This window comes from Caretta caretta, chromosome 2, assembly GCF_965140235.1.
Source record: "Caretta caretta isolate rCarCar2 chromosome 2, rCarCar1.hap1, whole genome shotgun sequence".
Taxonomy (NCBI): Eukaryota; Metazoa; Chordata; order Testudines; family Cheloniidae; genus Caretta; species Caretta caretta.
In genome coordinates, this window is record NC_134207.1 from 46,512,000 (window position 1) to 46,527,488 (window position 15,489).

At 45.3% G+C, this 15,489-nt stretch overlaps 1 long non-coding RNA gene across 2 annotated transcripts in view; it reads right to left on the minus strand.

Moving 5' to 3' along the window:
- LOC125632645 (uncharacterized) overlaps positions 1-15,489 on the minus strand; it is a 120,730-nt gene that overhangs the window by 43,428 nt on the left and 61,813 nt on the right. The gene's annotated exons all lie outside the window — the stretch shown is intronic.

Below are 15,489 nucleotides of genomic sequence, written 5' to 3' on the forward strand. Positions count from 1 at the left end.
GGAATTTTAAAAGTGTAAGAAATAAGTCGTAATAAGTCATTTCTTTTGTGTGTAACTCTCCGGCTTCATTTCAGAAAAATCCATGGATATTTCTATACAAAACCCCCTGGTGCCTGCAACCCTACGCCATATCAACCCTATGTTTCTCCAGCCCCAGCTCCACCCCCACACTATTTGCATGATGGCAAAAATGGGTATGTTAAACTAAAAACAATGAAGTTCAGATGTTAAGGTCTGACTTAAATCCACCCGCGGAAAGACTTGCGGAGTTAAGGGTGGAACGTCCCCTTTAATTCACTGTGCTGTATAGTGATGATCTGGCTGACATCACATTTGCTGCAGAATCTGGGCTTGAGATTTCTCTGATTTTTAATTCCCCATCTTTCATTTCCCTTTCCAACTTTTGTGGTTTAATATGACTAAATAAGGAACATGAGGAAATTTTCAAGCTCCCTTGAGATGCTGACATCTATTAGTGGTTAAGCAGATTTAAAGTGTTTACTGATGTGCCATCTGTAGATAACCAAAAACCCTGCACTACCTCCATGTGAAACCAATTCAGATGCATTTTAAACCAAAGCGGTGAGAGAAGGAATAAAATATTGACGGAAAATGTTTCTGATAGGACAAATGAGAGACTGACTAAGATAACTCTGAATGGAAAATGTACTACATGAAACTGACTGAACCAGTTTCAGCTTCAAGCACCTGTAACTACAGGGGATCTTTGTTCTTGTGACAAAGCTGATTGCTTACAGTTTACTTCTGAGCTTGTGAAAATAGCGTTTTCACTGTTGATTCTCCTCACAAATACCTTTCCTTTCCTCTCCGCCTTGTAAAAGCTGATTGATGCTCTGACATCATTCCTGAACTTCTAGGAGCACCTGCTGGTCTGCAAGCTCTTGACTGAAGGGGCTATTTGAAGAGACACTGTGGGATACTGACAGGTAAAATGTCTCCATCCTTGTTTATGGCTGCTATAAACAGTGAATAAAGGTGAGGTCAATGAGTGACAGCATGCGCATATGCCTCATGATACAACCACATTAACAACTGGAGTGGGGAGAGGGCAGAGGAATTCTTTGACTAAAATTTCAGCAATGTTGATGTGGAGTGGAAGATTTCTTATTTTATTTTATTTCTTTCAGTAAAGATAGAAAAAGACACTAGGGAGGAGGAGATTAGGAAGGTCTGGCAGTACCAATGAGACAACACATTTAAAAGGAACATGCAGAAGGTTTGAGACACTGAGCAATGTGGCTTAGAACAGGATTTAAATTTAAAACAGAAAAAATTCTTTAAATTAATTAGAGCTCATAAAAGCATTCTTTCTTCCCCTTCCTCTTCCCCTTCCCTCCCCCGAAAACAGCAAGGTGTTTCCAGCATCTAGAGTGACACATTCCTGAGGTGAAGAGACCTTAAATATACTTCCTGGCATACGTGCCCAAGAAAAACATGACAAGCAACATGCCAGTGTTCAAGAACAAATTGGAAACATTCAGAGCTCTTAGTCAACCTGCTGCCTCCAGCCACTGTGTCCCAGATGTACTGGGTTACCATTGCCTAGCTTCAGTATAAAGGAAAAATTCTGCCCTGATAAGTCTGAAATACATTGGTGGGGAAGCAGAGCAATAGTTGCTGAGTAAACAGCCCCTGAGCCATCCTGCCTGCACCCAGAGTCATATAATCCTAGAAATGTAGGGTGGGGAGGGACCCCAAGAAGTTATCAAATCCAGCCCCTGTGCTATGGCAGAATCAAATAAACCTAGACTGTCCCTGACAGATGTTTGTCCAACCTGTTTTTCATACCTTTAATGCTGAGGTACAACCACAACCTCCCCGGGAAGCCTATTCCAGAGTTGAATTACTCTTATAGTTAGAAAGTTTTTTCCTAATATCTAACCTAAATCTCTCTTGCTGCAGATTAAGCCCATTAATTCTTGCTCTACCTTCAGTGGAGTTGCAGAATAATTGATCACCATCCTCTCTATACACCATTGGAGGCCAAGGTGAACATGTTCAGCAAGGCTCCTTTTTGCAGCTCCGAAAAGGAGCATCTAGGCTCCCCTGTGTAACTTGTTGCTGACAGCAGGGGAGCTGACCTCTCCCCTTTAGGGGGATAGGGATAGCTCAGTGGTTTGAGCATTGGCCTCCTAAACCCAGGGGGAGTTCAATCCTCAAGGGCTCCATTTAGGGATCTGGGGCAAAAATAAGGGACGGTACTTGGTCCTGCTGTGAAGGCAGGGGACTGGACTTGATGACTTTTCAAGGTCCTTTCTAGTTCTATGAGATAGGTATATCTCCATATTATAAATATATATATAAAAAAACTATGATAGCTGAACACAACTTTCTGCAGCTAGGGAGTTGCCTCTTAGCAGGGCCCTCCACATCCTGCCTAGCACAAAGGAGTGTTACCTCTGGAGCCTGCTCTTCATCTGTGTGGCTCAGCTAGTGGGCCTTTTCCTGTAGGCCTGATCCTGCAAAGACTTAGTCACATAGTAATAGAGCTGGGCAGGATTTTTTGTGCAAAACCTTCTTTTGCCGAAAAATGCAGATTTGAGTTGACTGAAACAATTCACAGCTTCAGGTAGATTTGCACAAATTGTTTCACTCAGAAGAAAAGGGGGGAAAAGGGTATAAATGGTATGTTTGGGCATTGTCAAAATAAAATGTTTCAACTTTTTGTTTTGGAAAAACATCCCATTTCAGAAAATTTTCCTCGATTTTTTTACTTAAAAAGAAACAAACTGAAATGAAACATTTGACTGAAGTGATTGGGGTTGACAAGTTTGAGATATTTCATTTTAGGTGACGCAAAACTAATTTTTTTTTTCAGCTTTTTGGACCTGTACTTGACCTGAATATTCAGTTATTCACACAGCCCTTTGTAAATGTTAGTCTTTATGTTTTGAAGCCAGTACCTAGGAATTATTGTATATATATGGGGTTTGATTTTTGCTTTTCTTAGACTATCTACATAAAGTCGTGTTAATATAATGTATTGTTGCAATTTGTCAGCTTTGAAATTGATATTTATTATTTTTAAAAATGGATCTAAAATTAGCTATTGTAAATATGATCCCAAGGTACAATATAAGGATTCCTTCCCCAGCATATAGTTTTGAGCCCCCAACTAGCTTAACATTTTAAAATATATTTTTCAGTTCTTTCATGTTAGTTGCATAATGCATGTGGCTAATGAGTAAACTCTTGAAAGTACATACCAAGGTGGGCTTTGATCTCACAAGGTGCCAAATGCCCCCTGCTCTCATTTAAGAGTCTACTACTGCAAATCCTTACCCATGGGACTGCTCACACAAGTGAGAGTTTGCGGGATTGTGCCCCAATCAATGGAAGTTGAGGATACTTAGCACCTTGTGGAATTAGACCCAAAGAACCCACAGTGATCATCAACAAGAGTCAACACTTCATATTATTTCCTGGTTTTAGAAGAAAAATGTAAGGCTAAAAACCCTGTTCTGAACCACACGGCCATTCCTGCCTAAACTCAGGGGTTTGGCTTGGAGCTCAGGCTTTTGGAAGATTTCTCTACCCCTTAGGACTGCACCAGAAATCTCATGACTTTTGCAGTCGTATTGCTGTGGGTGCCTCACATACCCTGGCTGCAGACGCTACAAATGTGAAAGCGATAGTGAATATAAGGAGATGGGTCCTGTCCAGGCAGCTAACAAAGCCTGCCGGAGTCCTACGTTTGTTCAGATTCACTAATGTATTAGTAAGGTGTAGATAACTTTCCATTTTTTCTTTAAATTGATTAATCTGGTATCATTTCTATAAAGGTAGTCTGATAAATCTAAGAGAGTATGGAGATGCCAGCCAAGAACTGAATTTCAAACTCTTCAGTTTACCATGGTAGACATATGTGATCAAGGTGCTGCTGATGTTGTTATTGTTTAAGATTTATATTATATATTATATTATAGCACTTAGAGGCCTCAAACTTATCTGGGCTCCATTGTGCTAGGCACTGTCTAAAGATATAATACATGACTAAATATCTGCGGTGATACTATCTTTGCTACCTGAAACATATAACATCAGTGTTTCTCATTTTCCCTGAGCCTATTTTCTGCCATTAGATATTAATGAATTATATTAATTATATGTACTTACTTAGGAATGCCAAGGGAGAGCAGCTGGAAAATTATCCTCTAATTGATTCTGGGGTGCCAATTATGACTCTGTGCTCAGCAAAGTTCTTGGCAGTGTCTCCTTCACTGACTTAAACACAACGACTAATTAGATTTTAATAAGTAATCATGCTTCAAGGAACAGGAATTTTTAGCAGTGTTGTGTCAACTGATTCACTAGAAATACATAGGAGGCTTTACACTTATGACAAAAAAATTACTTCTCCCCCAACCCTGTTTTATTCATCATGCAAACATAATAAATTACAATTAATAGTATGGAACAATTGACAGTATTACAGCATGTGTATTCCTTTTTCCCCTTTGCTTTATCTTCAGATAGGCTTATGATGAAAACGTAAATAAGCCTGGGCAAAAATTTTCCATCTAAACTGTTTTTCAACAGAAAATAGAGTTTTCAACTAAACATATTTTTTCAAAAAAACCAAATACATGAAAACCAAAATATTTTTATCTGGATACCTTGCTGCAGTGCCTCATGGGAGTTTTAGTTTGGTCTTCATGTCCCCATCTCCTCTATGGGCCAAGTTCTCCTGCTGGACTACAACTCCTGTGAGACTCCACAGTCAGAGACTCCCACAATGTAGCTGCCTCCCTGTCACCAAGGAGAGAGACTGTGGTGCATCATGGGAGATGTACTGTAACCAGGGAGTCTGGCCTATGGAGAAAAATAGAAGCATGAACTGCAACTCCCATGAGGCTCCGTGGCAAGATTTCTTAAATAAATTTTTTTTTTTAGGCAAAAAAAATTGACTTTTGATTTTTTGCCAAAGTCAAACATTTCCATTGAAATGTTTTCAGCAAAACCCATTTCCCAACCAGCTAAAGTTGTTAATAAAGGGACCAAGTCAATATATTTGTTATTTTGAAGGCTTGGGAATATGGGTTTTTAAAAATAAAATAGGAGAAAGTATCTTGGACAGGGATTAAAGAAGTTGGGAAAAGGGTATATTTCAGATACATTTCTGTGAGACAGCATGGGCAGATAAAACACTTGTCACCAACAAATGCACAGTTCTTGCAGTGTAGTCTACCATCTTTTGCCTCAACTCTGGAAACTCCCAACTCCTAGTGTTGATATGCTTAGTAGGCATTAGTATATCATCTTTGTGGGTGTAGTCTTAATAAACACAATTTAATATCCATATCAGCAAAATCTCTAGGGAGACAAACTATACCCAGTGCCTTCATAATTGATTGAGAGATGCTCTGACCTGTTCATGAACATCTGTATGCAGCTATTGTTTAACATTATGCAACTGAATACAGCCTATGAGGCATAATAATAATAACAATTAATAATAAAAACATAACATTTATGTAGTGCATTACATTTTCAAAGTGGTGCACAGGCACGAATCATTATTAACTAATTCTTAGCAGATATTGCCTAATTAAACATGAAATGAAACTGACAGAAATGCATCTTTCTCAGAAGGATAAGTTGAGAGCCTGATCCTGTAATATACAAAGGATCCTCTGAGAGAGTGTCCTCTCCTCCCAAAGAAACACAGGGTCCTAGGAAGCACTCAGGGTGGCATCCATGAAAGTACTTAGGTGCCTAAACCCCAACCTTAGGCACCTAAGTCCCAGTTTTGACCACACTGTGATCCACCAAACTGCTACCAAACCCTGTAGGTCCAGAAACTCACTTGGCACCTAAGTTTTTTTGGATAAAAGTTCCCCGGACACATCATATGCTTTAGCCTCTGGGCATGCCACTGCTACTTCCCTTTAGGTGTCTGGATGTCTGTCTCCCACCTAAGCCCCAGAGCGATTCATGAACTGGGGAAGATAGGTGTTTGGCCCCCTAAGGGTATGTCTACACGACAAAATTAGATCGAATTTATACAAGTCGTTTTTTTTAGAAATCGTTTTTATATATTCGAGTGTGTGTCCCCCCACAGAAAATGCTCTAAGTGCATTAAGTGCATTAACTCGGCGGAGTGCTTCCACAGTACCGAGGCAAGCGTCGACTTCTGGAGTGTTGCACTGTGGGTAGCTATCCCACAGTTCCCGCAGTCTCCGCTGCCCATTGGAATTCTGGGTTGAGATCCCAACGCCTGATGGGGCTAAAACATTGTCGCGGGTGGTTCTGGGTACATATCGTCAGGCCCCCGTTCCCTCCCTTCCTCCGTGAAAGCAGCAGCAGACAATCGTTTCGCGCCTTTTTTCTTGAGTTACCTGTGCAGATGCCATACCACGGCAAGCATGGAGCCCGCTCAGGTAACCGTCACCGTATGTCTCCTGGGTGCTGGCAGAAGTGGTACCGCATTGCTACACAACAGCAGCAACCCCTTGCCTTGTGGCAGCAGATGGTACAATAGGACTGGTAGCCATCATCGTCATGTCCGAGGTGCTCCTGGCCGCGTCAGCCAGGAGTGCCTGGGCAGACATGGGTGCAGGGACTACATTAGAAGTGACTTGACCAGCTCATTCTCTTTAGTCCTGCAGTCAGTCCTATTGAACCATCTTATGTTAGCAGGCAGGCGATACGGATTGCTAGCAGTCCTATTGTACCATCTTCTGCTGGGCAGGCAAGAGATGAGGATGGCTAGCAGTCCTATTGTACCATCTTCTGCCGAGCAGCCATGAGATGTGGATGGCTTGCAGTCCATCTGCACCGTCTGCTGCCAGCCAAAGATGTAAAAGATAGATGGAGTGGATCAAAACAAGAAATAGACCAGATTTGTTTTGTACTCATTTGCTTCCTCCCCCCCCCCCCACCCCGTCTAGGGGACTCATTCCTTTAGGTCACACTGCAGTCACTCACAGAGAAGGTGCAGCAAGGTAAATCTAGCCATGTATCAACCAGAGGCCAGACCAACCTGCTTGTTCCAATAAGAACAATTACTTAGGTGCACCATTTCTTATTTGAACCCTCCGTGAAGTCCTGCCTGAAATACTCCCTGATGTAAAGCCACCCCCGTTGTTGATTTTAATTCCCGGTAAGCCAACCCTGTAAGCCATGTTGTCAGTCGCCCCTCCCTCCATCAGAGCAAAGGCAGACAATCGTTCCGCGCCTTTTTTCTGTGTGGACGCTATACTAAGGCAAGCATGGAGGCTGCTCAGCACACTTTGGCAATTAGGAGCACATTAAACACCACACGCATTATCCAGCAGTATATGCAGCACCAGAACCTGGCAGAGCGATACCGGGCGAGGAAGCGACGTCAGCGCAGTCATGTGAGTGATCAGGACATGGACACAGATTTCTCTGAAAGCATGGGCCCTGCCAATGCATGCATCATGGTGCTAATGGGGCAGGTTCATGCTGTGGAACGCCAATTCTGGGCTCAGGAAACAAGCACAGACTGGTGGGACTGCATAGTGTTGCAGGTCTGGGACGATTCCCAGTGGCTGCGAAACTTTCGCATGCGTAAGGGCACTTTCATGGAACTTTGTGACTTGCTTTCCCCTGCCCTGAAGCGCATGAATACCAAGATGAGAGCAGCCCTCACAGTTGAGAAGTGAGTGGCGATAGCCCTGTGGAAGCTTTCAATGCCAGACATCTACCGGTCAGTTGGGAATCAGTTTGGAGTGGGCAAATCTACTGTGGGGGCTGCTGTGATGCAAGTAGCCCACGCAATAAAAGATCTGCTGATATCAAGGGTAGTGACCCTGGGAAATGTGCAGGTCATAGTGCATGGCTTTGCTGCAATGGGATTCCCTAACTGTGGTGGGGCCATAGACGGAACCCATATCCCTATCTTGGCACTGGAGCACCAAGCGGGCGAGTACATAAACCGCAAGGGGTACTTTTCAATAGTGCTGCAAGCTCTGGTGGATCACAAGGGACGTTTCACCAACATCAACGTGGGATCGCCGGAAAAGGTACATGACGCTCGCATCTTCAGGAACTCTGGTCTGTTTCAAAAGCTGCAGGAAGGGACTTTATTCCCAGACCAGAAAATAACTGTTGGGGATGTTGAAATGCCTGTAGTTATCCTCGGGGACCCAGCCTACCCCTTAATGCCATAGCTCATGAAGCCATACACAGGCAGCCTGGACAGTAGTCAGGAGCTGTTCAACTACAGGCTGAGCAAGTGCAGAATGGTGGTAGAATGTGCATTTGGACGTTTAAAGGCGCGCTGGCGCAGTTTACTGACTCGCTTAGACCTCAGCGAAACCAATATTCCCACTGTTAATACTGCTTGCTGTGTGCTCCACAATATCTGTGAGAGTAAGGGGGAGACGTTTATGGCGGGGTGGGAGGTTGAAGCAAATCGCCTGGCTGCTGGTTACGCGCAGCCAGACACCAGGGCGGTTAGAAGAGCACAGGAGGGCGTGGTATGCATCAGAGAAGCTTTGAAAACCAGTTTCATGACTGGCCAGGCTACGGTGTGAAAGTTCTGTTTGTTTCTCCTTGATGAAACCCCCCTCCCCTTGGTTCACTCTACTTCCCTGTAAGTTAACCACCCTTCCCTCCTCCCTTCGATCACCGCTTGCAGAGGCAATAAAGTCACTGTTGCTTCACATTCATGCATTCTTTATTCATTCATCACACAAATAGGGGGATGACTACCAAGGTAGCCCAGGAGGGGTGGTCGAGGAGGGAAGGAAAATGCCACACAGCACTTTAAAAGTTTACAACTTTAAAATTTATTGAATGCCAGCCTTCTGTTTTTTGGGCAATCCCCTGTGGTGGAGTGACTGGTTGGCAGGAGGCCCCCCCACCGCGTTCTTGGGCATCTGGGTGTGGAGGCTATGGAACTTGGGGAGGAGGGTGGTTGGTTACACAGGGGCTGTAGCGGCAGTCTGTGCTCCAGCTGCCTTTGCTGCAGCTCAACCATACACTGGAGCATACTGGTTTGGTCCTCCAGCAGCCTCAGCATTGAATCCTGCCTCCTCTCAACACGCTGCCGCCACATTTGAGCTTCAGCCCTGTCTTCAGCCTGCCACTTACTCTCTTCAGCCCGTCACTTACTCTCTTCAGCTCGCCACCTCTCCTCCCGGTCATTTTGTGCTTTCCTGCACTCTGACATTATTTGCCTCCACGCATTCGTCTGTGCTCTGTCATTGTGGGAGGACAGCATGAGCTCAGAGAACATTTCATCATGAGTGCGTTTTTTTTTTCTTTCTAATCTTCACTAGCCTCTGGGAAGGAGAAGATCCTGTGATCATTGAAACACATGCAGCTGGTGGAGAAAAAAAAAGGGACAGCTGTATTTAAAAAGACACATTTTATAAAACAATGGCTACACTCTTTCAGGGTACACCTTGCTGTTAACATTACATACATAGCACATGTGCTTTCGTTACAAGGTCGCATTTTGCCTCCCTCCACCGCGTGGCTACCCCCTCAACCCTCCCCCCTCCCCGTGGCTAACAGCGGGGAACATTTCTGTTCAGCCACAGGCAAACAGCCCAGCAGGAACGAGCACCTCTGAGTGTCCCCTGAAGAAAATCATCCTATTTCAACCAGGTGACCATGAATGATATCTCACTCTCCTGAGGATAACACAGAGAGATAAAGAATGGATGTTGTTTGAACACCAGCAAACATACACTGCAATGCTTTGTTGTATAATGATTCCCGAGTACGTGTTACTGGCCTGGAGTGGTAAAGTGTCCTACCATGGAGGATGCAATAAGGCTGCCCTCCCCAGAAACCTTTTGCAAAGGCTTTGGGAGTACATCCAGGAGAGCCGCGAATGCCAGGGCAAATTAATCCTTTCACATGCTTGCTTTTAAACCATGTATAGTATTTTAAAAGGTACACTCACCGGAGGTCCCTTCTCCGCCTGCCGGGTCCAGGAGGCAGACTTGGGCGGGTTCGGGGGGTACTGGCTCCAGGTCCAGGGTGAGAAACAGTTCCTGGCTGTCGGGAAAACCGGTTTCTCCGCTTGCTTGCTGTGAGCTATTTACAACCTCATCATCATCATCATCTTCTTCGTCCCCAAAATCTGCTTCCGTGTTGCCTCCATCTCCATTGAAGGAGTCAAACAACACGGCTGGGGTAGTGGTGGCTGAACCCCCTAAAATGGCATGCAGCTCATCATAGAAGCGGCATGTTTGGGGCTCTGACCCAGAGTGGCCATTCACATCTCTGGTTTTCTGGTAGGCTTGCCTCAGCTCCTTAAGTTTAACGCGGCACTGCTTCGGGTCCCTGTTATGGCCTCTGTCCTTCATGCCCTGGGAGATTTTCACAAAGGTTTTGGCATTTCGAAAACTGGAACGGAGTTCTGATAGCATGGATTCCTCTCCCCATACAGCGATCAGATCCCGTACCTCCCGTTCGGTCCATGCTGGAGCTCTTTTACAATTCTGGGATTCCGTCATGGTCACCTGTGCTGATGAGCTCTGCATGGTCACCTGCAGCTTGCCACGCTGGCCAAACAGGAAATGAGATTCAAAAGTTCGCGGTTCTTTTCCTGTCTACCTGGCCAGTGCATCTGAGTTGAGAGTGCTGTCCAGAGCAGTCACAATGGAGCACTCTGGGATAGCTCCCAGATGCCAATACTGTCGAATTGTGTCCACAGTACCCCAAATTCGACCTGGCAAGGCTGATTTAAGCGCTAATCCACTTGTCGGGGTGGAGTAAGGAAATCAATTTTAAGAGCCCTTTAAGTCGAAATAAAGGGCTTCATCGTGTGGATGGGTGCAGGTTTCCATCGATTTAACGCTGCTAAATTCGACCTAAAGTCCTAGTGTAGACCAGGGCTAAGTCACGTACGGGGCCTGATCTGATAGACATGCTCACCTACCTAACTCGGCTTTGTGGATGGCAGTGTTATTCCTGGATTTTCTAGGCCTAAAAATGATCAGTATTGCAACAGCACCGAGGTCTCCTTCATGAATCCCATCCCCAGTATCTCACAAGTTTGGGCTTTTGGGGGCAGACCCTCCCCCACAACACAAAGATTTCAATGGATCTGTGACAATTTACATCAACTAATGATGTGCCCCATAGATTTTCCTTTCTTAATGGATTTTGTTTAAATATAAAATATGAACTGTTACCTCCATGATTTCTTCCTAGCTATTCTTCCCTTTGTTATCTTTACAGGTCCAAACGACAATTAGCCCAACCTCGCTCCTTCAGCAGAGAAATCAACAGAATAAGTAAGCACTGGGTATGGCTCACCTGTCAAGACAATGTCTATAATCATATGATCAGTTTCCTGGGCCACACATGGGATTTAGGCTTTGAGCCTTTCCAGCATCGATTCTGATATATGGGTTCAGTGCTGTAGTCTCTTTTGTGCATTGCTTATCAAAGTGAATGGGAGCAGTGTGTGCGGAAGGACTGGCTGAGAAGTTTTTATATTACGTACTCCATAATTTCTTCTGCTTTTTACACAAACTCAAGAAACTGTGTCTGCACAATCTAGAACTGCTTTACTGAAACAGCCTCTCCCTATTAAATAGTTTGTAGTGTACTGTAAGCAGTCAGCAATAAAATGGTTTAAAGGGACATTGATATTTGCCTCGGGTATGTTGTGTTGCCTTGTTTGTTCAACTGTCCGCATGTTTTAATGCTCAAACCATTCTCTGGGGTATCGAAGGGAGTTTCAAAGGAAGGGGGCTCGGGAGCATGCAGGACATATGTATCCGTACATTACTCTTGGATTCTTGAGCCACTTGCACAGTAAAACTACCCGGGCTGTGCTGTACCTGGGGCCCCCTGACGCATGGAGTGGGAGTGACTATATTTTGCCACTACCTGCAAAAATCTGACAACCTACATGTTTCTAGAGTATTTTAAATCTGTAAAGCAAACAACAAAGTATAACTAATCCAGAGCAACATTTTAGGGAATGTGGATGGGAGGAGGGGGAAATGAAGAGTATATTCATGGGGTGGGTTACTTAAAGGCCTGATCCTGAGATGTAGTCCATGCAAATTACTCCCATTGACTCCAGTGGGAGCTACACACAGGTAAATAATCATCTGGGAAATCAGGCATTAACACTGTGGAGTCATTTCTAACTTGATTCCGTACACTTGATGAACATTGGTCAATGTGATGAAATCCTAAATGTTTCATGTGAACTCCTCTTTGCTGTGTCCCCTCAGCAAATGAAATTTAAAAAAACCATGCTGGTCACGTTTATCTTCAAGGCTTGAGCACTGATCTTGCAGCTACAGTAACAGGACACCGTGGATTACACAAGTGGTGGGATTTTTATCTTTTAGCAGACATGGTATTGATGAGATGAAAAAGTGAAAAGAAGGTCAACCATGGGGAGGCCTCCAAATTAGCAGGATAAGAGCTGAAATCCTGCAAAATGTAATTAATGGTCGTGCTGCCAAATTAGCACTGTGCATGAGTCATCGAGCAAAGCACATCAGTGATGCTTAGCTGGACTCAACTGCATGCTGTTTAACAAAAACCTCTCAGCAAACACATATTTATTTTAAATTCCAACATCAAGATGACCCACAGAAAGTTACCACAAGAGAGAATATGGGATTCATCAGGGATGCAAACCGGTGTTGATCAATAAGGACACCCTCAAGCCTTCACACACTCTTAGAATCAAGCTCTGAAGGAACCTATGTCTACCCTGCAGTGTAAGCCCAGGGTTAGTGGGACTCCAGTCAGCTGATCCTGGGTTAGAGAACTCAGAGCTTGAGTGTCTACACTGACTGTTAACCCTACATTAAGGATGTTCTAACCCAGGCTTGGACCTGGTCCTCTGGAATCCACACTGCACCACGTAGACCCAAGTCAAACCAACAATATCCAAGACTCCCTATTGTACTCCAAAAGGTGACCACTCTAGCTTTTTGACCGTGGTGCACTATGGGAAAACTTGACTGTCCATCTTGCATGCTACAGAAAGTTTGAACACCCGCCAACACATTCTGCTGACCATTTTGGTCTGTTCATGCCCAGCTACCAGAGTGAACGACATGTAGGAGGTGTCTTTTGACGAATTTCTCTTGCTTGCACTTTCACTCCTGTGTCAGGAAGCAGGCAGAGCTTTCGTGAGGTGCTGGAGGTGATTTCAGCAGTGTTTTCTGACCCACCAAAGGCACCTGACAACATTTGTGATGGTGTAACCTATGCCTGCTTTGTGTAGCACTTTGTCCCTCTCTAGTGGCAGCTAGACAAGCTAAAGATTGATGAGCCTGCTATAGCTTTGGCTAAGAGACATATGACTTTTAGCTCAGGCTGTCACTGTTCATGCATTAAGCTCCAGAAGTCCCAGGTTTGACCCCAGCCAGCAGTGACCGAGGTCTGTTGGCGTTACAATGGAGCATGAGGAGGAGGAGGAGGAGGAGGACGACACAGGTATGGCAGACTCAAATTGGCTGATACTGCTTATGACACTGGATACAGTTGCTGATATCCCCTACATAGACCAGCACTTCTGGAGCAGGGCCACAAGCACAGACTGGTAGGACTGCATTGTCATGCAGACTTGGGATGATGCCTGAAGAAAGCTACATTTCTGGAGCTTTGTGAGTATCTTGCCCCAACTCTCCAGCATAAAGACACATGCATGAGAGAGGCCTGGCTGATCCAGAAGTGGGTTACTTTAACTGTCTGGAAGCTGGCTATCTCAGACTGCTACAGGTCTGTTGCCAACCAATTTGGTGTTGGAAAGTCACCTGTAGGGTGCTGGCTATCTCAGACTGCTACAGGTCTGTTGCCAACCAATTTGGTGTTGGAAAGTCACCTGTAGGGTAAGTGTAGGGGAGTGTGAGCATGGATTCACAGTATAGATTGATGTAAGGAAGTGATTGAAGTATGGACTGATGTAGCTAACTTGTATTGAGGAATAGTGTTTGCCTATTAATTCCTAATTGTCCCTGATCATGGGTTTACCTTTATTTTAAATACACATTGTATGATGTGATGCAGTGACAGCACTAAACTCTCTTGATAAAATAAAAAACTGTATTTATAAACAAGTACAACATTAATCTATTGCCAGGCAAGTCAACTGCCATTACCACATTAACATACCAGTAACAACAGAACCTACAAACAAACAAACAGTACATTAACAAGTGCAAACAGTGAAACCATGTACAAGAAGGAACCCCTCTACTGTTGCATGTCTCCTGGCCCCCTGGATTTGGATTATTTTCTAATTTTCTAGTCATCTTAATTATTGCTTTTGAAACAGAACATTTGTAGCCAGGTGTGATTGGGCTGCCAGGGGCGGACCGATCATTGTGGGCCCAGGTGGCCATGCACCCTTTCTCCTGCTGCGCATGCTCCAAGTGGAGAAGCCAGATAAAAGGAGGCAGCCCAGCTCAGTTGGAGTGGGCGATGGAGGAGGAAGGATGTTCCCTGCTGGTTCCTGTGACTCACCTGGCCCGAAGACCCAAACTACGCTCCAGGTGACTCGCTGACTGCGGAGACTGCCTCGGAAGCCAAGCCACCAATGGCTGCGGAAGCTGCTGGCTGTTCTGCGTCCCAGCCAAGAGGGTAGTAAGGCAATATAGACTGTTTGTTTGCTTTGCCAGGGGCCATAGTCTGATTGATATTTTGCCCTGCCCAGAGGGCTAATTTCCCCCAGGGCAACTGCCTGCCCCAGCCAGGAGGCTGCAGGGCCACAGGCTGTTTGCTTTGCCCTGCCCTGCCCAGGGGCTGCAAACTGCTCGCTGCTTTGCCCTCCCAGGGGGCTAATTCCCCAAGTGTTGCCACCTGCCCCAGCCTGGAGACTGCAGGGCTCTAGACTGGTTGTTCGTTTTGCCTCAGCCAAGAGGCTACAGAGCTACCGACTGTTTGTTTTGCCTGCCCAGAGACTATGGACTATTTGTCTAAGTGACCCTATCAGGGGGCCGGGACCCACTTGGCCAAAATCACCTGCTTAAAGGGGGGATCCCAATGATGGGGTGATGGGGTGCACCAACCCCTCACTGGGCCGACGGGGGCACCCTAGTTTGACACAGGACCCCTGTCACACCAGGTTTTCTCTTCTGTGCCTAACTCCTCTGCTCCACCACATGAGTGTACTTTGATGAAGGGGGGTAGGGGGAGTGTTGTCCCAAACTACAAGCCTTGGGCCGGTGTGGAATTTGCCTCCTCCATGTGTAGCCTGTTGGCCTGACTGGAACTGCCGCCCCCCCAAATATAGAAGTCAAACTACACCTATGCCTTAGTAGAGCAAAGGGCCTCCGCTGCTCAGCTGAGAATCCACTTGGTGGGACAACTCTTAGCTAGACTGAAGAGGTAGGGGAGGCCAGCCACCCCCACACACAGGACATGTCATGGGCGTGAAGGAGCATGTTGGGGGTGGGGTAGAGTACATCTGAGTTCCATGAATCCTCAACTGGTGTATGGTCCTTTAAGATACACTGGAGTCAGAGTAGCATGGTACCAGAATCAAGAGCAAGATGCTCCCCGATGGCA